At 36.2% G+C, this 27915-nt stretch overlaps 2 pseudogenes; one reads left to right on the top strand and one right to left on the bottom strand.

Annotated features, from left to right (window-relative positions):
- Nucleotides 1-14653: 14653 nt before the first annotated feature.
- Nucleotides 14654-16113, bottom strand: LOC122118053 (annotated as a pseudogene).
- Nucleotides 16114-17211: 1098 nt separating this feature from the next.
- On the top strand, nt 17212-18413 carry LOC122118161 (annotated as a pseudogene).
- The last annotated feature ends 9502 nt before the right edge of the window (nt 18414-27915 follow it).

Here is a 27915-nt window from a genome sequence, read left to right as displayed (position 1 = left end):
GATGGATACACAGTCTCACAGCTCATGAAAGGTAAAACTTTTATCACTGGACACTGGACACTGGTAAATTCTCCTCTATATGAATTTGACTTAGATTGTATGTATGCAATATGTGATTTTTATTATCATTATCACAGAAGCATCTTGGGCTTGAGCATTTAACCTGGGGGAAATCCTTGTTTACCACCAAAGAGTTCACTTTGTCCCTCTCCCTTCCGCTTTCCTTCTGTTCTTTCCTCCTCTCTCTCATTCCCTCTCTCCCTCTCACTCCCTCTGCCCCTTGTCACCTCCACTCTCCAGGGAGGTCAGTTATATCAAGTACTTGAGAGGGAAGAGCATTCTTTGAGTGGGACTGGGTTTACAATCACTGTCTTTGAAGAAAGGGCATAATTTGTCATATCTTTGTACCTTTAGAGGTTGAGTTATTAAAAGATAAGAAAATTGCTTGGTTACAGCTAGCATGTCCTTGCTAGAATGAGTTTAAATTTTGAAATACAAACTGTTCTTCTTCTGGGCAAGTGTCCTGCTATGTAATTACTTCCTCCCCTTTAGGCAATGCTGCTGCTGCTATTAGCACCACTTACTGAGATATATGCCAAGGATTATGAAAATTAATTATTTGGCATGCAGTAACTGTATTAGTTATTCATTGTTATGTAGCAAGTTATCCCTAATTCAGCAGATTAGACCAATGATATCTACTAGTTATTGAATTTTCTAGAAGACTGGGATTTGGAAATCTTTTAGCTAGATAGTTTTCTCTCAGCTCTTCTCTTAAGTTTAAAGTGCTCAGCTAGTGGAGGCTGGATGACCTGATCACTTACATTGTTGGCAGTGTCTGATTTAATCCTCCAGTGACTCGCTTAGAGGAGATTCCATATTACAGATAAAGCTACTGAGGAGCAATGAGAAACTTAGCTCAACTGGTCAACCACTATGAATTTAGGGGGTTTTATAGTGATTTTAGTCTTCTTTAGAGACAATAAAATCTAAATCAACTTGGGCTAAGTATATTTGATTCCAGTACTGCTAAACAAATATAAATGTACTTCATGGGACCTGGCTGTTCACTTTTTAAATGTGTATGAATACTGTTACATTTTTAACATTCATCTTTATTTTATTCTGAATGCATATATGAGGTAATTCTGCATAAGGACTAGATTTGTTATTAAATACTTTGCAGTAATAAATGAGTCCTATCCTCTTTGTCTCAGTCCTTCCCCAAATGTCTTACCTGAGTAGCTATACTCATTCTGAGGTAAATGATTTTTCTATGCTTATAAGGAAACATAGGCAGCTGTTTCCTAAAGTCTCAAAAGGATTTCCCTACTCCAACTCTTTGCTATATAAATAGAACCTTTCAGGAGCCAGAGACTGTCTTCAAGTTTCTGGACCTGAGATTTTCTTGAAATGGAAATACCTATAAAGATAGTATCTGTAATATATATATATATATATATATAAACACACATACACATACACACACATACACACACACACACACACACACACACACCAGTCATCTACTGAGGGGCATCTGGGTTGGTTCCATATCTTAGCTATGATGAGTAATGCTGTGATAAACATAGTTGTGCTGGTAGCTTTAGTATGGCCTTGTTTGTGATCATTTGGGTAAATGCCCAGAAATGAGATTGCTGGGTCATAGGGGAGCTCTATGTGGAGTCTTTTGAGGAAACTCCATACTGTTTTTCAGAGTGGTTGAGCAAGTTTACACTACCACCAGCAGAGCAGTAAGGTTCCCTTTTGGCCACATGCCCTCCAGCATCTGTTGATATTAGACACTTTCATCAGAAAGAATGACATTGCCCCATTGGTTAGGAAATGGAAAGACTTTGAAAAAATCATACTAAATGAAGTAAGCCAAACCCAAAGAAATATAGGTCCCATGGTTTCCTTTATTTGCAATAATTAGTATTACATCTAGGTTAACCTTATCAGATGAACAGAAAATCAAAAGCAATTCACACATGACCATGTAAGATGAACTCCCCAAGATATGAATACAAGAGGTTTTTTTCTTTGTTGTTGTTTTTAACGTACTATGTGATTTTTTTTGTTTCTTTTGTATGTTCTTCCTTGTGTGATATATCCCTATTGTCTCTGTATTTGATTTTGGTACCTTGAATCTTGTATATACATTTATCTAATCTAGGGAGGGAAAGGGGAATAACAAAATGCTGAAACAAGGACACAGGATGACCTATTGCAACAATGATATTCACAAGACACTATGTTGGAAATGAAATTTACAACTTTGGTGTGGGGGGAGGAGTGGTGGGGGAAGAAAGGGATAGTAGGAGAAAAACAAAGGAGGGGGTAACAATGCTTGACAAAAATGTACTCATTACCTTACTCGTGTAACTGTCACCCCCTATACAGTATCTTTACCAGAAATATTTTTTAATCAATTATAATTTTAAAAAAGATAGTATCTGCAGTTTTCTGGGTGCCTCGGGATATCAGTATAGGAACCTAGTCTTGGCTGATGCCATTGGCCCTTTCATCAACATAAGAGAAGTTTGATTATTGACTCCAATCTGAGAAACCCACTAGACAAATGACTACATAGGCATCATCATAGGCAGTGTCTCAGTAATACAACTTCTTATAGGAACGCGGAGCTTCCTACTTGAGAGCATATCTCCCTCTTCTGAATACTGTGTCCTACCACTCCATACTTTATCAACAGAAGCCAATTCTTTCAAAAAAGTTTGTAAATTTTTATGTAACTATTCTTTCACATGTTAGTACTACTTGCTTCAGAACAATGAAAGCAGTGGAATTGGTTAAGATGCATTGTATTCATAAACTACATATTGAATTATAACCCATATGTACAACTATGTGAAGAAAATCAAATTATAATTTTTAAAAGGTTGAAAAATATATGGCTTTAGAAACAAAAGCATGAAACATACCAAATACATATCCTGACACAGGAGGAAATTCAGAGAAGCTACTAGGAGTGTAATTTGGTGCATGTCCTTGGGATTCCAAGATAAGGAAGCCTGGGTATCAGGTGGAATGAGGCATCTCTGGACAAGATTTTAGAATATCTACCTTTATCCCTTTCCCAGTTATTCCCCATCTGCCAATTAAAGTTATTGTTGGCTGGATAAAGCATTTTATTCTATAAAGGTAGAGTTGAAAAGAATTCATATGCAAGTTAAAGATTGAGTTAATCCATAACATAAAAATCACACTGAAATGTAAAATCGTTTGGTAGATAAGTAATAAATTATTGATCAGAGTTCATAAACATCCACTATAGCACAAAGACAGGAAAACAAGACAAGAGTGAAAATCCTAAAGAGGAGAAAAGATTGTTATTGGGAAACTATTTCTAACTGGATTTTTTAAATCTCCTTGTTATTACCAAATTAACCTTCCCTCTGTAAAGCAGAGGCCACTATGATCAGATTCAGATAAAGCTGCTTTCTTTGAGTCACTGGTAGTATTTTTAACACCTCGTCATCTAAAAGAATCTTTAATCCTAGAAAATCCATCTTGTAACTTTAATCCTAGAAAATCCATCTTGTAAACTGTCATATTTGAAAGTAATCTTTTAATATCTTCTGTACTCCCTCCACTATAACTTTTGTTTTTCAAGTTTTGGAAAGCCACACATGGCCCTAATATCAGATCTAAAACCTTTCTATAAAACATAATCAGTACCTAGTGTTTCTCCAGAAACAGAAGCAAATACATACCATTGGATGCTGAAAGAAATGCCCTTGGGAATCAATTCAATTCTTCCTACTGGTGGAAGGAAAAGGAGAAAGCCACAACGATTTGGAAAATGTACATCTTTCCAATCTGGCTGGGATGCATTTACAGACTGGAAAGTAAACATGGAATTTTCCTTTTGATTTTGTGATCTTTCATCTGTAACTGGTTTCATGCTTTCCAAGCGGAAAGACTTCTTAGCTGTCTAGCCAGCTTCTCCTGTACATCTTGGATTGTATCTTGAAAAACAGGGAGAATAAACTTGCCATTAAAATGCAGTACCCAAGAAGCAGTGATTCTTAAACAAGGACCTTTCACAAAAAGTTTGTTCCATCTCTGTGTTAAAGGATGTTATATTTAATATTCTTTAACATCTTAGACAATACATTTCATAGTGTAAATTTTCTTAAATTCTTAGATTTTCTACTTTAATGTGCATTTTTTATATAATCCATAAAACTACTAAAACATAATGTAAAAATATAGAACAGGAAACTTATGTGCTTATGAGAACACAGAAGCAGATATATCATTCCAGCTACTTATTGTGGAATAAAATTATACCACCAACCTACTCCTGTCCATCACCCTTTTTACACCGTCTTCTGGAGATTTCTTAAATGAAAAGAAAGATGAGAGAGATTATAACAGTGATATTGATCAAGAGGTATTATACTCATAAACTGATAAGTTGAGTTAAAACCCCTCCATATCACTACTTAAGGATTTTTTTAAAAAAAAGTTGGAGAAGGGAAAACACTTAAACACCAGATTTACAAGATAGATTTGTAACTTTTAAATAATAAAATTTAATTTTACTCAACTACTCCATGTGATGTATATATGACCTAGTAACAACCTAATGAAGCTATACACATGGAGTTTGCTCTTCTAAAATGTGCATGCCTAGCTAACTATTTCAAGGTATTACATGTAGGCACTGGCAAAGTTAACTAGGAGTTACTGAAATGCTGACATTAGATTTATGTAACTCATAGGTCAAAAGGGTGTTCAGATGTGAGGACAGTAAAATGCCCCAAACAAATAGCACACAGGGCATGCATTGGGAGATTGTAAATCATAGTTCTTAAATACTCTCAGGTGAACTGACTTGTTCTTTTCACTCCCAGAGACTCTCTTCCTCACATATTGAAGATTGCTTGCCAAAATGTAGAATACTGATTTTTGAAAACTAGAAAAGTAATTCAAAGCAACAGTTAAGTGTTTTTTGATAAAAATATTTTTTCTGAAATTGTTTTCACTACCAATATTTTACGAATTTTCTTTCAAGTAGTACAAGTTTAAAGAACATACTATTAAACTTAAAACACTTCATTTTTATGGGAAAAATCTATAATATGGGCTAGCTCAAATTTCAATGCATTGAAATAAAATAAAATTTGTTAATGTTAATTTAACTTATTTTATCCATTTAGAGAAGATTATTGAAGATTTAAAGTGTTTTGTTGTTGTTATTATTACTATTATTATTATTTTCATGTAAGACTAAGACACTGAAAAAGAATTCTGAGCAAATAATTTCATAATATTCAATAAACACATGAAAATTGAGCACGAAAATTTGATTAAATGGGTGGAATTGGGAAAGATGGCATATGGGGAGAAAATAACGGAGGAGGTAACTCTTCAAAATGCATGGCCACATATCTGGATATGTTCAGTGAAAACCTCTTTCTACAGCTATTTGAAGATAATAAAAATATTCTTGGTTATAGAATTTTGATTGTAAAAGAAGACATAATGCACAAGTTAAGGAATCTGGAACATAGTTGCTTCATTTAATTCCCAGATTTTTAAACTTCAAAGCCAAATTTAACCATATTTTATCTTATAAGTATAATTAAGGAGGCTTTTATCTTGGCATAATTTTAGAGAGTATTTTAAAGTAGAATTACTTCACACCAAATCCCATAGAATAATTTTTTACAATGATTTCCAGTACTTTGATAGTACCTTTTCAAGTATATTAAAGATTATTTCTGATGAAACTAAAGTCTATTATCTAAAATGAAAGTTCAAAATGTTAACACTATAATACTAGAAATATAAGCAATATTTTGTATTATTTAGGAATTTTGTTGAAATGAATATATTTATAACACAAAATAAAAAATTATTATTTTATTTCATCATTTTTCCTCAATTTAAACAGCCAGTTTTATTTTATTTTATTTTTATTGTGAAAATACGGTAGAGGGGTTACAATTACATGAGCAAGGTAATGAGTACATTTCTTATCAAGCATTGTTGCCTCCTCCTTTGTTTCCCCTTCCCAGCCCTTCCCATCTGCACCCTTCCTCCCCCCACTCCCGGCCAAAGTTGTAAAGTTCGTTTTTCAACATAACATCTTGTATATCTCATTGTTGCAATGGGTCCACCTGTATCCCTATTTAAACTATTTTTTTCCCCTGCCCTCCACAAATTATACCAACATCAAACACAGTGAAAACAGGGGTTATACCATGAGGAGGGACATACAAAGCAACAAAGAAATCATCTTCTAAATATGTTAGAAACAATAGCAAGAAAGAAAAACCTGGGTTCATTTCACCTAACATCAACTTATCTGACCATTTCTGCTTGTCTCAGACATATACTAGTTATTGAAAATAAGGGAAAGTATGGGACTTATGTTTCTTTGGACCTGGCTTACTTCACTTAATATAATTTTTTCCAAGTCTTCCCATTTCCTAACAAATGGGGCAATGTCATTCTTTCTGATGGAGGCATAGAATTCCATTGTGTATATATACCACATTTTCTTGATCCATTCATCTACTGAGGGACATCTGGGTTGGTTCCATATCCTAGCTATGGTAAATAATTCTACAACAAACATAGTTGTGCTGGTAGCTTTCATATGATCTTGTTTGTGATCATTCAGGTAAATGCCCAAAACTGGGATTGCTGGGTCATAGGGGACCTGTATGTGGAGTGTTTTGAGGAACCTCCATACTGCTTTCTAAAGTGGTTGAACAAGTTTACACTTCCACCAACAATGAAGTAAAGTTCCCTTCTGTCCACATCCCCTCCAGCATCTGTTGTTATTAGAAATGTTCTTGATTCTAGCCATTCTTACTGGGGTGAGGTGGAATCTCAATGTTGTTTTGATTTGCATTTCTTTTATGGGTAGGGAGGTTGAGCATTCCTTCATGTGTCTATTGGCCATCCTTCTTTCCTGTTCAGAGAAGTTTCTCTTTAAGTCTTTAGCCCACTTATTTATTATAGCCTTTTATTATGTTTAAATTTTAGGAAGATTTATTAAAGACAGCTGTTACAATAGCAATCTCATATCAAATACTGCTTATTGCAGTATTTGATATCAAAAATAAGTAAAATCCCAATAGGAAAAAGATTTTTAAGTCTTCTGAAGCTGGGCACCAGTGATTCATGCCTATAATCCTAGTAACTCAAGAGGCTGAGAACTGAGGATCATGGTTCCAAACCAGTCTAAGCAGAAAAGTTACCATAGTCTCTCACCTCTAATTAACTACTCAAAAGCCAGAAGTGGAGCTCTGGCTTAAAGTAGTAGAGTGCTAGCCTTGAGCAAAAAGAGTTCAGGAACAGCACCCAAGCCCTGAATTCAAGCCCCACAATAGGCAAAAAAGTCTTCCTGATTGTCTCGGTCACTAAGTATAAAACTACCACAGTGGGGAACACTTGACGAACCAAATGCCAAATTGCTAGTATAATTTGAATTCCACATAATGGTATATGAAACTAGTTTCCTTATTTATCTCAAAGGCATCAACTGTTCTCACCAATTTGTGTCTCAGACAATAAAATTACCTTATAAAATAATAAAATGACATTACAAGTACAAATATAAATATTAAGAGTTTGATCAATTTGCTTGTTTGCCCCCCCTAAATAATGCTGTATTTACTTCTGTTTTAAAAAGTGAACTGCTTGGTGTTTTCTCTGTAATCCTGAACAATGATAATATCTAAAATTAAAATCTAAAAATGCTCTATCTATCTACATATATAGTCAGTGCTGAGAGAAATATAAAGCATAATCATTATACATATAAAATATAAGAAAAAGTCGACAATTTCCTCTTATAATGTATAATAAGAATCACTGTAAGATGATTGTGTATATCTATTTAAAGAGTATCTGTAAGCATGAAAGTATATTAAATGTCTATGTAAGGAGAGTTAGGCATGTCTATGGAAACAGAAGTTCATATAACAAATGGTGATGACAGAAGGCAAGAAAACATCAATTCTCATGTTTCCCAAATACAACTAAAAACTATAATAAGGGTTCTTAAAACAATATTTTAAAAGATATTGCACAGGAGAGTGAAAACACACAGAAAACACAAACAAAAATTTGAAAGTCAAACAAGAGATGGACAAATGGAAGCAACAAAGCAGATCAGAACTGAGTTAACTGACTTCATGCAGAATGTCTATTAAGATCCTCACCTTCTTCTCTTACTATAAAAGACAAAGCTTTGCCTTAACAGAGAATATGAAAACTTTATGTTTAAATAAATTAATCAGTCCACAAAAATATTTAATGATACTACTAGGATTCATTTACAAACAAACCTAATCAGTCTACCCAATCAAGAAATAGCCATCTTTTTCAGAAATCTTGATCATCTACTTTTATCATTGATTTTAACGCATTTAAAATGTACTATGTGATCTTTTTGTTTCTCTTATATGTTCTCCCCCCTCGATATAACCTCTATTTTCACTGTATTTGACTTTGGTGCCCTGCATCTTGTATATACATTTTTCTAATTTAAGGAGGGGAAGGGAAATAACAAAATGCTGAAATAAGGATATAGGTTAATGCATTGTAACAATGAGATACACAAGACACTATGTTGAAAATGAACTTTACAACTTTGGGAGGCAAGGAGGGAAGGGATACAAGAAGGAAGGGAAGGGGTAACAATGATGGACAAGTAATGTACTCATTGCCTTACTCATGTAACTGTAACCTCTCTGTATATCTTAACAATAAAATTATATATATATATACATATATATATGTATATATGTATATGTGTATACACACACACACACACACACACACACACACACACACACACATATATATATATAATGTGAGACATGGGCTGGGAATGTGGCTTAGTGGTAGAGTGCTTGCCTAGCATTCATGAAGCCCTGAGGTCAATTCCTCAGTACCACATACACAGAAAAAGCCAGAAGTGGTGCTATGACTCACATGGTAGAGCGCTAGCCTTAAGCAAAAATATAAGGGACAGTACCCAGGCCCTGAGTTCAAGCCCAAGGACTAGCAAAAATAAAAAAGTAAAACAAAAGGAAGTTGTAGGAGACAGAGACAGAGTCTATCTTTAAAAATAGTAAATAAATTTCAAAAGACCAAGATAAATACTATGGATTAGGAGACTCAGGAAAACAGTAAGTATCCAAATTAAAATGAAAGTAGGACTTTTTTCATATACAAATGTATGTGGAAATGTGAAGGGAATACATGTATTAAAGATAACCAAAAGAAGGAAAAAGGAAAACTTTCAACCAAAAAACTAAGTATACCCAGAAAAGACACACTACACTTGATTATGAACCAAAAAGTTCTTTGAAACCTCAGCAGCTGTCCTTCTGGAGTACTCCTTGTATAAATAAGGAATTAAGTTTTTGACTGATGTAAACACAGAAATATACTTTGGATTCATCTCAAGTGTACTGAGATTTAAGTAAGCATCTTCAGTGGAGGAGAATATCTTCTGTGGAAGAAGATGAGCTTGCACCAATTCTTTCCTCCTCACAGGAGATTGTCTAGCCTGGAGTGCAATTCATCTTCTGATACCTTATAATGCTGTCTTAGTAAAAGGTTTCTGAAGCTTTTTTAGTCATCAACTTCATGCAATAAATTTATTTATGCAATAAATATAAGTTGATAACTGCCACATGTTAAAAAATCATGTTACATTATTCTGCAGAGCTGAAGATGTGTGATTGTAGCTTGAGTTCATGGTCTATTAGAAAAGTTGAAAGAAAGAGATATTGTTGAATTCTTGAGACCCAGTTCATTAATTAACTTTAATTTAGTATATTAATCTTCATAATAACCTTATAACAGGTACAAATTTTATCACAAAAAAAAATCGAATTTTCTGTTTCAGAAACAGAAAATGAAAGCTTTCTTTTAAGACCACACAGTTAGGAATTAGAAAAACTAGAACTGGAACTCAAATTTACATGACTCAATAGCTACATTAATCTCAACCCCATACAAGTATGTTATCATATGTTGCACTGTGTGGGTATGTGCGTGTATGTGTGTGTGTGTGTGTGTGTGTGTGTGTGTGTGTGTGTGTGTGTGTGTGTGTACAAGTTACTTTTTTCAATGAATTGAAGTTTTAAAAAGGCAGAAGGTGAGGAGATTTGCCAACAGTATGATCTGGAACCCACCTCTCAAACTTATTAAGATCTATTTAATTTTATTAAAACTTTTAATTTATTAAGATTTTTTCAACTTATTAAAACCTTTTTTTGTTATTGGAACTTTGGTACATAATGTTTGTTCTGTTTAGTAGAATAGCAAATAATGTAATATATGACATGTCTTAGATGTTTTAAAATGCTTTTTATTTTTATTTTTTGGTCTGAGAACAGGATTCAAACTCAGTACCTGACACTTTTGCTCAATGGCTAGAGCTCTATCTACTGATCTATGCCTCCTGCCCTAGAATGCTTTTTAGATTGATTACATTATTCTTCATATCTCTAGACTGTTTCAAGGATTTCAACTGGTTTTTCTGTGGTGACTTCCACAGTTAGACAAATCAATAGCTGACATAGAAAAAGTAGAGCAGGATAGGCTGTGAATGAGATTATATGAGCCATTATCACATGGTTTTCAGGTAACTAAGGTAGGAAGAGAAGGACAGATCAATGCTTGTCATGAAAGGAAGTCTACTTAACTACTACTAAGATTAAGATACAGGATTCTGAGAGAAATGGAAATGGTAAATCTTGAAACTTGCCCTGTTTGGAACAGAGGGTTATGAGGAATATCACAGTGTAGGAGTGGGGATTCACTCTCAAGTGGAAGCCATAACAGAATAAATTTGGATCTAGACCACAATGTATCTAGAAAGCTCATACTTTTGGAAGATGTAGCTCATAATTTGAGAAATCTCAGGGTGAAAAATAATTGTCCTAGTACCAACAGTTAATTCAAAAATTATATAATTCCTTATCATCTCTTTGGGATAAAACTCCACATATCACTAATTAGTCTTTGGCTAACATTCTACTTGTCTCTGATTATGTAAGCCTTCATTCTAGCCAATGGATCACAATGACACTTTACCCTGTGAAACCTCATGTAAATTCAGTAAGAGTGTCTAGTTCTAAATACTCTAGGCAATTTTTCCCCAATACAATTACTCTGACACATTGTTGGTCTATAGTCCATTTAGGGATCAGTTGAAGTAACACTCAGGGCTGTTGCATAGGACAGTACAGCAGTATATTTTTTTGCAAGTGGATCTGGATTCCATTCAGTGAAGAGTTTGTGATTTTCCATATCATGACTCAAATAAGAATGCTACCTCCCACACTTGATGATTTTTTTGTTATGATAAAATGCTATTTTATCATCTTTTTCATACCTAAGAACACTATAACAAGTTAACCACTGCCAAAATCTTTAAGGTCAAAATTTTGGTTACATTTTTGCTTCTGTCTGAAGTTACTGAATCCTCTCCTTCTTGGGATGGGATCTTTTATTCTGCCATGGGCTATTTGAAAATTTATAACATCATTATAGGCCATACAATATTAGCAACACAGGCAGACATATCAATTGATTTCATAGGGGTTATGTAACCTTAAGACCTGAGATCCCTATTCCTTCATGGATTATATCATTCCTACTAAAAAAGAGTTTTAATTTTTCAGTGACCACCTCAGCAGCTGTATCCAATTTTTGAGGAAGTTGATACTTCTTTATTTGAAAAGATTGTCCTGGTTTTTCTTAGATATAATCAGTTTAATAATGCACATCGTAATCCTCTCCAATATTTACATTTCTCTGATAATTTTTATGGGGTAGGGAGTTTTTGACAACTTAATCTCACATTAAATACATTCTTGATATGTACCCATATTAATAAACTAGATGCAAATCTATATTGAATTTCATCCTTTTTGGCCTAATAATCTTAGCATTCATTCCCACACATAATCAAACTTTTAGCAAACTAAATTATAAAAAGTTTGCAAGCTTTTAAAATTAAAACTAATCTCCTGCTTTGTCAGGTATTGCCTTATCTAGCAGAAAATTAATCTTTGCTAGTGGATTAAATATAATAATTTTATGTAATAAGTCTTTTGTTAATAAGATGCCTTAATATGATGTCCTCTGCAAAACATCTGCTTCTGGTGGTTATTACATGGTCCTCAGCAAAAGAAATTCTCAGGTGGATAAGGAGAAGAGATTTTCACTTTCTACTGATACTACCCAGACATTGTCATTTTAAGGATCCAGGATCTATTCTGGTATGATATGAATATGAAATGTTCTCAAAAGACTCTTCTATTAAAAACTTGGTGCCTAACTAGTGGATCTAATCATTCAGAGGTGATTAAATCATGAAGTCTCTGATCTAATTAATAGATTAATGCTTTGATGGAGCCATAATATGCTAACATTATTGGGAGATAATGGAAACTAGGAGGTGGAGCCTGATTGAATTAAGTGGGTCACAGGGAGCATGTCTTTGAATGACATACATAATCCTTGTTCCTTCCTGTCCTTGTCTCAGCTATCTGGAGACCATGAAATGAGCGCCCTTCTCTTGGCTGCCATGAAGTAGAGTTCTGTATCAAGATGGTTTTGACTCAGACCCAAAGTAGCACAGTAATCCTACCAACTGTCAACTGCAGCTTCTGAAACCATCTTCTCTCAAGTATTTGTCACAGTGAGGGAACACTAACAGGTACTCTTTTCCCTTGGTACCCTGATTTTCACAAAGAATGTTCAAATCTGAAAATTCAATTTCTGTTGTACAGCTGTGTTTTGTGTTTGTTTTTAAGCAGTGTCTATCATCTAGCTTTATAACAAAAATATTCTCTCAGCACTGCCACAGAACTTCTTGTTTTCTTTAGAAATTCTGAGTTCATTGATTTTTGTAAGCTCTCCAGAAGGTACATGGTAATGTACTTCAATATGTCTATTAAAATAAATAAAAATATATCTCACCCAAGTTTTTGGTGCCACTGCTACACTAAAGGTCAGGCTCAGGATCTATCTGTTTTTTATTTTTCATAACATTTTCTTACAGGTAATATTTTATTAAAATGTGATGTCAGTGGATGACAAAGGCTTTTAATTGACATGGACTTTGGTATAACACTCAAGGTTACTAGAAAGTTAAAATTATTTCTAATATGTTGTCTTTGAGTATGTTGCCTGATCTTATATATGGTGTTAATTGCCATATCAGCTGACACAAATGAAGACAACAAATTTACACAAAGAATAGGGCTACAGCTGGACCCATTGCAACAATGAGATGTACAAGACATTATGTCAAATAATTAACTTTACAATTTTGGCGCCAGGGCCGGGGAGAAGGGATGATAGGAGAAACTAAGGAGGAGGCAACAATGCTTGATAGGAAATATACTCATTACCTTGCTTGTGTAATTGTAACCCCTCTGTACAGTATTTTCACAAAAAACTTAATTAAAAATAATAATAAAAAAATTTCTCAACAATGAAAAAAATTCTTCACCATGATCTTATCACTGGTAATGGTGTACATAAGCATCTAAGGATTGACTATCAGAATTATAATATGAGGTCATCCAGATAAAACAATTTCAGAAAGAAGCTTCCATTCCTGAGGCAAACAAAGGGTGGATAAAGCATGCTGTAGAAGGGAGTCTCAGGCCTTGGTGTATGTGCCTGCTGCTAATACTTCTGAGAAACGCAGTGAGGCTGATTGTGTGAGTGCTGAAAGTTAATGATATGAAAGGATAACTGTTGCTGCTAAAGTGAATTGCCACTTCTGTGGCTGCACAATAGGAACAGAAAGAACAAAATAAAGAAGGAAGGAAGGAAGGAAGGAAGGAAGGAAGGAAGGAAGGAAGGAAGGAAGGAAGGAAGGAAGGAAGGAAGGAAGGAAGGATGGATGGATGGATGGATTTCATCTTCAGTCTTCTAATCTTTTCTTTTTGCATTTTATAATATTCCAAAGCACTTTGTTAAAATGTTTCTCACAAACTAGGGGAGATCTTGTTTACAAGTAACAGGAAAATCCTTACATATCCATAATGAAAAGAAGTACCAAAGAGAATATGACACCATGATTTATGAACTCCAATTCTTATTCCACTATACTCAGAGCTCTCATAGAGAACCACTCTTCAAGTAGCATTTAATGGGCACTGACATTCCTTCAATACCTCCTATAGTTATATGCATCCTAACCTAGCTCATGTAACATCAATCTGCCCTTGCAACTACAGACAGATTAAGGATGGTATGCTAGTTTTAGTAAAACAAGATTATTAACGCAGTAGAGCAAAGTATCGTTAACTAAAGAATCACTCCTTTTTTTGTTTGTTTCAGATGGCTTCCAAAATTCAACATTTTATCCTGGCTACTTTTCTTTGTGAGAGAAATATCCAAACAATGCAAATGGGGCATTTTCTTAGGGAAGGGGCACATTCCTGGCATACTAAGAGATGCTCACAAGCGATGAACACCTGGAGGCTTTTCTGTTCATACACCCTTGATAAGTTCTTTCTCTTTACAGTCTCCTCAGTTCCTCTTCCAGTAACATGCCTGAAACAGCTTGTGTAGGAATATACTTCATGAATAAGTTCTCCTACAATGCAGTGAATTTCTTACAAACAGTTTTCTAAGATTTGGCTGCAGTATTTCCTTTAACTAAAATGGTATCAACCATATCACTTGCTTGTAAAGGTTATCCATGGGTTTGCTTGTTTAATACTATCATGTTCCTATTTATTTATGACTGTAGCCTTTATACAATTTTCCAGGATAGGAAGAATACATGTCAATTTTTGAAACAGTTCCAAATCAATAACAAGTCATCTGATGTCATCTTTACTTTGCCTTTCCTTCTCCTCTCCTCTTTTTCATCTTTAGCATTAGGAAGTGTTAACAAAATATCATTAATTATTCTTAGTTCTCCCCAGTGATGAGGATTTTATTTTGAATTGTCTGTTTCACCAGGCTTCTTGTTCAAATCAGCTTTTCTTTTCAAAGCAGCTTTAAGCACAGGCATGTTCATCATGATTGAATCTTCTGAAAAACTTTCTCCAACTCCAAAATGAACAATTTCTTCTCCAGCTGTATCCGAAGTTTATAACAAATGTTTCAGAAGATGAAGATACCTAGATTGAATCTCAATAACAAACTCTTACCCTTTCATGCAGATCAAGAACTCACGCCTTGGAAACCATTTGGCATAGTTCATCATGTATCATCTCCAGATTCCTAACACCTCAAACTACCATCACAACAAAAGCATTTGATATTATCATTGCAATACATGTAATGAAAACCTGCTCTTGCAATCTGCTTTGTTAGCTGGGAGCACTAGCTGTGGACAGCAGATAAATGTATGCATTAAAGCTGCATGCGTCTGCATGCTCAGATTTGAAATACTAAACTTCAGTATTTCCAGAGAATTTTCCAAAAATCAGCATTGTCCTGACATAACCTCATCCTTTGATTCTCAGTGACTCAGCCTTCCATCACAGGTAAAACAGGCTACCCTATCTCCAGGTCCTATAAAAATAAAATTCAGCTCTTGCCAATTCTAATGGTGATGAAAAACTCAAGGGCCACATATTGTAAGTAAGACATCTGGCTTCTTCAGTGTTCACTGTGTAACTGTTGAGGTTTGTCCTTAATAGAGGATAGTCTTCTAGTGCTCTACAATGAAGTGGGTTTGGCAGAAGAAATAAGAACCACTGAATAAGCTTCCTAAGTAGAAGACCATGAATGTGCAAAGCCACTTTGTAGTGGAAAGGTGTTCTTGGTGGTGGATGACAGATTAGCTGATGTCAGATTCTGGATAAAGCTACATCGAGGATACAGCTGCTTGTGCTCTCTCCTAATTTCCAGTTATCCAGAATCAGGCCACATCAGTGTGACCAAACACAGATCCAGCCAGACTCCTTTCTGAGACAAGATTGCCAGTGGGATTTGTGTGTGTGGATGTGAGGTACAGTTGACAGGGAAAGCCATGCTTCATTTCTTGTCATCTGTTCAATTTGACAAGATGGTGCTATCTTCTATTATACTCACAGTTGATATGAAGTATCTTAAGAAATTCAGGGGGAGGAACATACAAAGCAACAAAAAAAATCACATGGTACCTTATAAATAAGTTAGAAACAATAGCAAGAAAGAAAAAACCACTTGTGACCCTGTCTTGGAGTTAATTTCACTTAACATCATCTTATCTGGTCATATGTATATATGTATATATACATATGTATATAGCTTTTGACCTTGGGCCTATGTTTCTTTGGGCCTGGCTTACTTCACTTAATATAATTTTTTCCAAGTCTTTCCACTCCCCCCACAGGTATAACCCCCGTTTTCACTGTATTTGATGTTGGTATAATTTGGAGAGGAGAAGGGAAAAAAAAAAACAAAATGTTTACATAGGGATACAGGTTGACTCATTGTAACAATGAGATGTACAAGACACTATGTTGAAAAACAAAGTTTATAATTTAAGTGTGGGGGAGAGTGTAGTTGTGGAGGTGGAAGGGAAGGGGTGGTAGGGGAAAAACAAAGGAGAAGGCAACAATGCTTGATAAGAAATGTACTCATTACCTTGCTCATGTAACTGTAACACCTCTGTACAGTATTTTCACAATAAAAATCATTTTTATAAAAGAAAAATCTGGGAGATAGTTTGGGGCTTGCATAGGTAACTGTATTTTCAGTACTTTTTTGATGTAAAACTATTACATCGAACTTGTCATGTCTTCACACTACACTAGACTTTAACCACTAAAAGGAATCAAATGATAAAATCCTACTTATGCGTAATTCACTGCATCTTCTTCATCATATTTAGATGAATCTTTCTCCTAAATGACTAGGATACTACTGAGTTCTCTATGGAACTATATTGACCTTTTCACTCATAATTGGTAAAATAACCTAAAGAACTGAAAAGATTTATGAATTTTTGAAAACATTAAATTTCTTTCAAAAGAGTTTATATTCTCAAAATTCAAAGTAACTATAGAACATCTAAAGTACACATTTAATTTGCTTTTGATGACAAGCAATGAAAACTGTGTAAGGGGCCAAGCACTGATCATACCATAAAAGTTAGCACATAGGCTTTTGACCTTGATAAGCACTTTAACTGGACATCCAAAATATCCTCAATTTATTCTAACTAAAAAAGTAATTATTACACTTGGAGTCAGAGGCTTGCCCGGTAGGATGAATGCAGGTTCCGACCCCGTGGTCATCATCGCTGCAGCGTGGACCATCATAGGCTCCTTCAATGGCGCCCTGTCCATGGTGCCGGCCCATGACCTGGGCGCCACTGTCATCAAGGAAGTCTTGAAAAGGGCCGCGGTGGCTCTGGAGGAGGTGTCCGAGGTCATATTTGGTCACGTCTTGGCCGCAGGATCCTGCCCAGCAAGCCAGTGTGGCTGCAGGGTTCCCCTACCCCGTTCCAGCATGGAGCTGCCAAATGGTGTGTGGGTCAGGCCTAAAAGCCGTGTGCCTGGCAGCCCAGTCCATACGGATAGATGACTCCAGCATTGTGGTGGCCAGAGGCATGGAAAGCATGAGCAAGGCTCCTCATCTGGCTCACCTGAGAACAGGAGCCAGGATAGGTGAGATGCCCCTGGCTGATAGCATTCTCCACGATGGTCCTACATGTGCCTTTCACCACTATCATAAGGGCATTACAGTTGAAAATGTTGCCAAGCAATGGCAGATGAATAGAGAAGATCAGGACAAGGTTGTACTGCTGTCCCAGAACAGGACAGAGCATCCACAGAAAGCTGGCCATTTTGACAAAGAAATTGTACCAGTTCTTGTGTCTTCTAGAAAAGGCATTACTGAAGTGAAAAAAGACGAGTTTCCTCACCATGGGAGCAACCTTGAAGCCCTGGCCAAGCTGAAGCCGTACTTCCTTACGGACGGCACCGGGACCATCACCACAGCTAATGCTTCAGGAATGGGCGATGGTGCTGCAGCTGTGGTTCTTACGAAGAAGTCAGAAGCTGAAAAACGTGGTCTTAAACCTTTAGCAAGATTGTTTCCTGGTCACAAGCAGAGGTGGACCCTTCTATTATGGGAACCGACCCATTCCAGCCATAAAGCAAGCTGTCTTTAAAGCAGGCTGGTCTCTGGAGGATGTTGATGCATTTGAAATCAATGAAACCTATGCAGCTCTCTCTGTTGCCATAACTAAAGAACTTGGATTATGCCCAGAGAAGGTCAACATTGAAGGACGGGCTATAGTCTTGGGCCACCCCCTTGGAGCATCTGGCTGTAGGAACCTTGTGATCCTGCTACACACACTGGAGAGAATAGGCAAGAGCCCTGGTATTGCAGCCCTATGTATTGGAGGTGGGATGGGAATAGCAATGTGTGTTCAGAGAGGGTGATCTGATTAATAGTATTCACAACCATATTTGAATCTTGATTTTTTTCAATGTAAATTGTAATATGTAAAATCTAAGGACCAAAATGAGGAAGGGAACCAATCACAAGAATCCAAGTTGACAGCTTGCTGTATTTTCAATATGTAAGTTGTAAGACACTGCCTCTAACATTGTTATAAATAAAGGGGAATGAGATCAGTCATCCAGGGCTCCAGAGTGAACGGCATCCTGATAGCCTCCATGTTTATCATCTTTGCTCTCCGGGTGTAATTTTATAAGGTCATCAATTCGAAGAATAGTAATTGCAGCTTCTGTGGCAAATTTCAAGCTCTTCACCTTAACAATGGTGGGTTCAAAAACCCCTGCTTGTTTGTTGTCTCGGGGCTTCCCATTGACCAAATCGAGACCTATCCTATAATTGAGGAAATTGGGTTATAATAGCTGACAGAGCTCTTCTTGATAACCTATTACTCCCATCCATGCCCTTCAAATCTTCATAAGGAGCAGTGCAGCAGGTGTTGCAGAAAAGGGGACATGGCAGTAAAGTTTCCTATTACTTAATGATGATGGTCATGGTTTGTGTCAGTACCTGGATGAGGCTTTCACACTGGCCATTGACACATTTGTTAGAATGTGCTCCCACAAATTTGTGGGTGATTGTAAGAGCTCCCAAATGGATACTCTTGACCTTTTTGTAGTAGTGATTACACAGAGAAGTGGAGTAGGAAAAGTATAACCCTCCTAATCATGTCATCATCCTTTGGATAAGTTATGGGTGATTAAATAATAAAGGCTTGTTATAATGATTTAAAAAAAAAGTAATTAGTGTCTCCTATGGTAACATTACCTAAAATTTCACATAGCTTAACAATTACAGTATTAAAAATGGGTCATATTAGTTTCAGTTAACTTTTGGAGAAGGCAGGATCTAAATCTTTATTGAGTTTAAGCCTAGGGATGGTATAGTATACGTGATGAATAAATTTTGCTTAAAGTTCACAAAAATACTCTTCTACTTTAGTTAAATACTGTGTGTTTCAACTTCTAATTCTACCACTTTATTATTCCTAGCCAGTGGAATGTACTTTTTCTATGAACTTGTTAACTGAAAAATTCCACAAAAATACACTTTTTAACACTACATTACAAACATTAACCTGTTATTCATTTAGGAACAATTCTGTTTAAATTGCCAGGCATGCATACTTAATGATTAATCAATTTACCATATGACATAACTTTATTTTTATTGTAAATGCTTAACAAAATATCTGTATTATTATTGGAATTGTCAGTGTACCAGGAATTTACTAACCTTCTTTCTGAAAATGCTTCAAAACTTTTCAAGTATAATTCATATACAAAATTACACTCCATAGAATTCACACCACATCTCTTTATAAATTTTTAAGGTTTTTACAATGGGATTTAGTTCTTCAGGGGGGTGGGAAAGGTATTGGGTCAAGAAGACGAGGACCAGCATGGGGTTTGGTGTGCCTGGTAGGCCTCCTCTCACCATGAAGTAGTGGCTGACCAAGATGTCCAGCTCCAGAGTTCCCAAGACTGGCCCAGCTGGACCACTGCCAAGGCATCCGGACACTATCATCTATCTTATGCTATTGCCTCCCCCTATTGGTAGAACATAACTCAATTAGCAAGTGAGTCCAAAAACTGTAATCTGTAGAATTCCAACAGTCTCTTCTCATCCATGATTTTACTTCCTAGGGTTTTAGTTGTCCACAGTTAAAGAATGTTCTGAAAATGTTAAATGGAACCTACTAGAAGCAAACTACTTATAAGCTGGTTTTTCTTTCTTTCTTTATTTTTGGTGCCACTTCTGGGGCTTGAACTCAGGGCCTTGACACTGTCGCTGAGCTCCTTTGCTCAATGGTAATGTACTACCACTTGAGCCATAGCTCCACTTCTGACATTTTTTAGTGGTTAATTGAAGATAAGAGTCTCGTGAGCTTTCCTGTCCTGACTGGTTTCAAATCACCATCTTCAGAACTCAACCTCTTATGTAGCTAGGATTACAAGTGTGAGCCACTGATGCCTTGCTTATCATAGGTTTAAATAACTTATCACAGCATATTGTCTTTTTTTAAAAGTCTTCTCTGGTTTCCTCATGTGAAATTAGCTAGCTGATGAATGATGACCAGCATTCTCATAATGAATCTCCTGGATCCATTTGAAACCAGTCTCCTTCCACTACCCTCCCCCCGCAACACTGTGAAATGCCTCCTCTCCATATTTAACCATCTTTGCAAGCAAACATCCTGTGCCCCTTCTACTACAGCACCTACAACAAGCTATTCACTCTATTATTTTTTGCATGCTTAATGTGTTTTATTTATGCACATTGTTACAGGTAATTTTTCTAATATATCACAATAATACAATTATAATAACAACCAAAGCAATAACAATATTTCTTCCTGTAAGATGCATATTGAAACATTCATATTTGTTCTAAGTATTATTTATTTTAATCTTCACTACTGCTCTGATCTAAGTATTCCATTACCCCACTTTATTAGTGAGCAAATTATGGCTTTTATAATTTATTTTCCAAATTTACACAAATAAGTCTAGGTTTCTGGACACCAAGTCTGTGGTAGTATTTTCTTTTTATCCATACCATTAAGTTTACTAAATATGTCCTGAAACATTCTACGGAAATGTCACCAATGAAAACATCATAGTTCTTGCAGCTACTCTTTACAGAGTTTCATCTCAGACAACTTTCTAATGCGACAAATTGTTAAAATTCAACTTTTCAATAGTACATTGTAATTTTTCCTTTTAATGGATTACTCTTCTCAGTTTACATATGTACTGGCAATTCTGAACTAATTCATTAACATTTCTGTTTCACATTTTATACCCCTACAAATCTTTGAAGCTATTGATACATGGTTTTGAAAAGAATATATACTATAACAAAAAGATAACAACAAAAAGGCAAATTCAATAAATACAAAACATCAACAACATGAAGATATACTTGCTATGATAAATTGTCCCCAGATACTAATTGAGTATCTGCCAAGACACAAAAGCCACTGACCACTAACAGACTGGTTCAAAGTTTGAAGCATTGGTGTACTTTAAAGAATGTACAGTAAGAGAGTAAAAGGATTTCTGTAAGGCTCATGATAACTAATTTCAATATCAAAATACATTTCAAATTTGTGACATGTTTGTACCCCTTCAAACCTCTAAGGTTTCCTATAGTCTAGTTAAGGGACTTTGGAGAAAGACAGTTCCTGGACTTTATATTTTGAGATAATTTTAGATTTATAGAATAATTACAAAAATATTTCATTTATTAGCATCTCCTAAGGCTGAAAACCCACAGAACCTTACTATAATTACCAAGAGATGTAATGCTTTAAACTAAATTGCTTTAGTTCATTGGCTTTATTAATACCAGCATTTTTCACTAATACTCTATTTCCATCACAAAATCTAATCTAGCCTGCTTAGTTATCCTGTCTAGTTAGCATACCTAATCTGCAACAATTCCTCTCTTTCCTTGTCTTTCATTAACTATAGCCTTGAGGCTTAGAAAAACAAAGAAGGGCATTTTATATTAATAAAGCAAACTCTCCATTAGATTTCTGTCTGATGTGGTTCCCTGGTCTTGATTATTTACTTTGGGCTATAATCTTCCATTTACTTTTTTTTTGTAGTGCTGGCTTCTTGTTCATGAATCCCTTTAATTTTTCTTTATTATTAAAATTTTTAGTTTCTCCATCTAATGTAAATGCTAGTTTTGCTAGATACACCAGTCTGGGTTGTCAGTTACTGGTTTTCAAGGCTGGGATGGTACTTTTCCAGGCTTTCCTTGCGTTTAGGTTTTGTATGGAGAGGTCTGAAGTGATTCTAATTTTCTTTCCATTGTAGTTGATTTTACAGCATTTAAAATCAACCCTTTGCAATTCAGGTCTAGTGTCTTTACTACAATGTATTTAGAAGTGTTTCTTCTAGGATCCTGTCTTCAAGGGGTTCTGCATGCTTCTTCTATGTGGGGAAACTTTCTGTGATAATCTTACTGAATAAATGTTGTGTCCCTCCATTCTAGTATTTCTTTCCTTTATCAATCCCAATTATACAAAGATTAGATTTCCTTGGCATTGTGCGCCAGTTCTTGGACTTCCCTTTGGTAATTTCTGAGTGTTTTTTTCCATGTCTATGACTTTCTTCTCCAGCTCCCCTGTTTTATCTTTAGCTCCTGATAGTCTATTTTCTATTTTATTCATTCTGTTACCTATGGCTTTCATTGTGGTTTGCATTGTGGAGATTGATCTATTTGTGGTTTCCAATGGATTCTCAAGTGTTAATTTCATCTTTTAAGGAGGTATATATTGTTTATTCTTGACTCTATCTCTTATTTTAGGACTTGAATTTCCTTTGGTATTTCTTCTTTGTACTCTTGAAATTGTTGTTGTAACTCTTTATTACGTTGGCCAATTCTACCATCATTTCTTTATTTAATCTTTTGTTCTCCATTTCTTCTTCGCTCTCACTGGAGTTCTTTCCTGGGTTGCTGCTGAAGCCCGTGAGTGTTTGGCGGTACTGGTGACCTAGGCAGCTTGGGATCCCGATCCGAGTGCACTTGCTTGTCAGTTCCCAGCGGGCTGGGGGCACTCCTCCAGCTGCTGGAGCTTACTCAGGATTCCCAGCTCCACTTAGGGACTGGCGGCGGAGGCTGCTTGGTCCCATGCATGGGGCACATGGATGGGGCTGCTGGAGCCCTTGTGCAGTGGGGCTCACATCAAGTGGGGCTCGCATCACAGGCTGCTGGAGCCTGCGTGGTTCGGAGGCAGGAGTACCCCGTGGGGTACTCACTGATCCTGGAGCTGGTTAGGAGTTGTCCAGCGGGCTGGGGTAGATAGCTGCATCTGTGTGCTGTCCATCGCCACCTCGCTGTGTTGCGATGACCATGGGCTGAGCGAGGTGGTGGAGGAAACTCCAGCCCGGGCCCACAGCACCTTGCCTCTGGTCTCTCTGTCAGTCTGCACTGTCGGGGTCCAGTGCCAAGGGAGTTTTCTACATCTGGGTTCTGTGGTCCATGTGTTGTCCCAGGCGGCCAGAGCTGGCGGGCTCAGGAGGGGTCTTCGCATTTTCCCGCCTTTGCAAGTTTGCGGTTTCTTTTCTTTTCTTTTCTCAGTTCCTGTATTTCTCTGGTTGTTCACCTTTTTGCTTTTTTTCAATATGTGTTTTTTTTTAATTGTAAAGATACTGTACAGAGGGTTTACAGTTACATGAATAGGGTAATGAGTACATTTCCTATTGAGCAGTGTTACCTCCTCCTTTGTCTTTCCCCTGCCATCCCTTCCCTCCCATTGTTCTCTTGTAGGAACTGCGCGTTGGGACCCAGATTCTCTATTTAGTTAGAGAGAGCTGTGGCGTTTCCCTAGTGTCTTAGTTGTTCTGTTTGGTTATTGGTTATTACTGCTAATCTTTATGCCTAATGTAAACGTTAAGCTTCATCATGTATGTATGCATATGAGAAAGCATGCTGTACATAGGATCTGGTACATCTGTAGCCTGGGGATCAACTAGGGTTTTCTATTATATGAATGGTTACATATATATACTCATTCATATATGTGTGAAAGGTGATTACTATAGAACTGAATGGTGGATCTGAACAATAGATACATAACATGCATGTCACAAATGTATTACAGAAACGATGACTTTTAAAAAATTTCCCCTAAAAGATGAGTTGGACTGAGGACAAACAAGAAGAGAATTAATTTAGTCTGAGGGAATGACATAAACAACATCTGTAAAGAAGACGAAATGACAAATTTATACTACTTAAAATGAAGCTCATACCATTTTTTAAAAAATGTTCGTCATGGGGCCTGAACTCTGGGCCTGGGCGCTGTCCCTGAGCTCTTAAGATCAAGGCTAGCACTCTACCACTTGAACCACGGTGCCACTTCTGGCTTTTTCTGCTTATGTGGTGCTGAGGAATGGAACCCTGGGCCTCATGCATGCAAGGCAAGTACTCTACCACTGAGCCATCTTCCCTACCACGCTCATACCATTTTATGATAATCCAAGAAAACAGGTTAATGTGTATTTCTTCTTAGAAGCTATAATTAAAACCATGGTTGTCCCAAAGAATCATAGGTCCCATGGTTTCCCTTATTTGCAATAACTAGTATATGTCTGAGTCAAGTAGAAAAGGTCAGATAAGCTGATGTTAGGGAAATGAACCCTAAGATATGTATTCAAATGTGTTTTTTTTTTATTTCTTGCGATTGTTTCTAACACACTAATAAGATTATTTCTTTGTTGATTTGTATGTCCCTCCCCCATGGTATAACCCCTGCTTTCACTGTATTTGATGTTGTTATAATTTGTGAAGGGGAAAGGGAAAAAACAAATCGTTTAAATAGGGATACAGGTGGACCCATTGCAACAATGAGATATACAAATCCTTATGTCAAAACGAACTTTACAACTTTGGTGGGGGGGGGGGGGGGAAGAGGAGGGTTGGGCAAGTGGGTGGGGGGAGGATGGGATGGGAAGGGGAAACAAAGGAGGAGGCTACAATGCTTGATAAGAAATGTACTCATTATCTTGACCACGTAATTGTAACCCCTCTGTATAGTATTTTCACAATAAAAAATAAAAATTAAAAAATCATGGTTGTTTGGTTAATAATAATGTGTTATAATATTATTGTTGTTATTGTTATAATTATTATAATAAATTAATAGGTTCATAGGCTTTTTAGATCTCCCAATTTTAGCGTCTTTTTTTTCTTCAGCTGTTTTATTGATCACTTCTCATTCGTAATGGAATCAAAGCAACTTGTACAGGAATGATACTTGAGAGCAGACTGTGACACTTTGCCCATACCCCTGATCTTCTGCACCTGGGGGATTCACTAAAGTCAGGACTTGGTGCCCATATGGGTGACTGATTGGGGCTTGGATGTTTTACTATCAAAATCTGCTTAAATGCGCATGTGAAATGGATATTTGTGCACCAGCACCTTATGGTTAATAGTATCACAGACCCATTCATAGACCCATTCTAAATATTATTCTCTTTAGATCTCCTTGAAGTTTCCACTGCCTCAGAGCTGGTTTGTGCCATGCACTGAGCACTGCTACATAATACATTATCCATACAATAATGTTCTCCTTTATGGTTTTATGACTTTAACAACCTATCATCATGAAATGTCAGAGAAAGATTTAATTTGGCTCCTTGATTTCCTACTGTTTCTCTCTTCCTCATCTCCCTTTTGCTTTTAGGACCATAAATTCTAGCATTGTTTTCTTCTTTATTTCATTAATTTTTTTCTTATTGTATTTTTGTCTGTATTAACTATGGTTAATTAAGAAAAGCTTTTCAATCCTATTATATTCTTTTCTAACATAGTGTGAAATGAAGGCATCTAGCTTCCTTAATTTTCTCTTTTCTTATAAACAAAAACAAGAAGCTCCATTAGAAAGTGAGAAGAGATTTTATTAGAAGAGATTATTAGAATATTTATCAGAAGAGATTACTTATTAGAAGAGATTATTATTTATTTATTTTGTGTATTAGAAAAGATTATTTCTAGTACAAAGAAAATTATACATTTCAGGACTGGGTAGAGTTGCAGAAAGCCTGGCTGTCTCTTGTGGGAGAGCATATTAGAGGTCACAACCATCCACCAACAATCAGTCCTGAATAATTGAGAGATTAATTTGTGAAAGCTATAGACATAGGTTCAAATTACACTGAACATTATTTTATATTCCTTTTTAAATCAAGTGAGAGGGTGAGGCTCCAAGAGACTCTCACACAGACTGGCAGTGTATGAAGACGGTGTGAGTGATAGCTCAATGGCATGTTGTATGCTTGCTTATACAGTGGGGCTGTTACCCCATCCTCATCCTTCACTGTGTACTTGCTTGAAAACAGGATGTAGAAAGTGTGAGAATAGGGGAAGAGGCTTGATCACTATAGAAATCATAGCTCCATGGCTAGTAGGTAAAGGATGGTCATCCTTCCATGGAGCAAGTAAAACCACGAAAGGAAACCAGGCATCAATTAACTTGTTGAAGTCAGGAAGTACAGTAGGTACACTGAAGTACAGGAATCCAGGATTGATTGAGATGGTTTTTGCCAGCAAGATTGTCTACATCAATAACTTGAGCATCTTTTTCTGGCCTTTGTGAAGATCCCTCACACACTTCCTATGTGAGAGAGCCAGATCTTGAGTGTCTGTAGCACAGAAATCATCAACCACAGCAGGAACAGCGACATTAGAGGTGTTCCTCTCCCAAGGCTTCATTGTAAAGGGGGTACCCAGAAGAGGAAGAAAGAGGAGGTGGAGGAACACTATAGAGGAACCTGCTTATTTTCACATACTGATTAGCCTCAGGGGAGGGAACAGAGCATTAAACTTGATTACAATGCTAATTCTCATCTTCTACTTAATTTTATTAGACTGGTTCATAGTATATAAAAATGACCTGCAAAGGTTTAAGTTCTTCCTGAAATATCATTCAGAAGAAAACAAGGGGTATTTGACATCATCTGATCAAAGATTGGAGAGGAATGTAAAAGCTTCCTCTGTATTCCACTGAGTCAGGCCATTGAACACCTATGTAAGCTGCATTACCTCATTTTTAACCACTTCTCTCTTTTGCTATGATCTGAATTTAGATCACTTTTGTTCCACTGGTACCAAGGCTCTCCCTCTGCCCAGAAGACCCTGTCCTCCATCTTTGAAAAATCATCTTCTGTCTATCTCAGGATGCAGCTCCATGTCCCTGCCTCAGAAAGACATTTTGACTATCGGATGTCACATCCTTCTCTTCATCCCAAGTCCCAGTTCATTACAGATGGCATTTATTGCTTCTGTAGTTATTTTAATTACTTATTTGTTGACTTGCTTGTTAGCATTGAACAAATGTGTTTTATCTCTGCCTAAACCAGTATCTACAACAAATGATTCAAAAAGCACTTATAAGTGAATAAATTAAAAAGACTTAGCAATCAAGAAGATCTTAAGGTTACTAATATATATAGTCAGAAAAAAGTAATTAGTATGTAACTCACATCCAAATATAGACTGGTGGCTAATGACAGAATTAGTTAGGACTCTATTTGATGGCCTTTCACTTCATCAGCTCAGGTTTCCTTTGATGAAATCATTACTTCTAGAAAGCAAAATTAAATAGCAATTCATATTTATTATTTATTATGTGCTTTAGGTATTTATTCATGAATTGAAACTCTTTTTAAGGTCAGAATTGTAACTTTATATGGCTAAGGTATATAACCAGTAATTTCTTCTGTCTATCTTATCCTTGTGTTTGCTTCAAAAATCCATGAGTTCCCTTTTCAACTTCTCATTGTCTACCTAACACTCACATGACTAGTCATAACATCATAGGCAGATTTTTGAAATTGAAATGCTCTTCGCTCATTGTTTATGACTTTGGATGCTCAGTCAGACAACATCATACATTTGTTTCTTTTA

This window comes from Dipodomys spectabilis, unplaced genomic scaffold, assembly GCF_019054845.1.
Source record: "Dipodomys spectabilis isolate Male_0828 unplaced genomic scaffold, ASM1905484v1 ptg000147l, whole genome shotgun sequence".
Taxonomy (NCBI): Eukaryota; Metazoa; Chordata; class Mammalia; order Rodentia; family Heteromyidae; genus Dipodomys; species Dipodomys spectabilis.
Note: the sequence above shows the minus strand (reverse complement) of the source record. Positions and strands in the feature narration are given on the sequence as shown.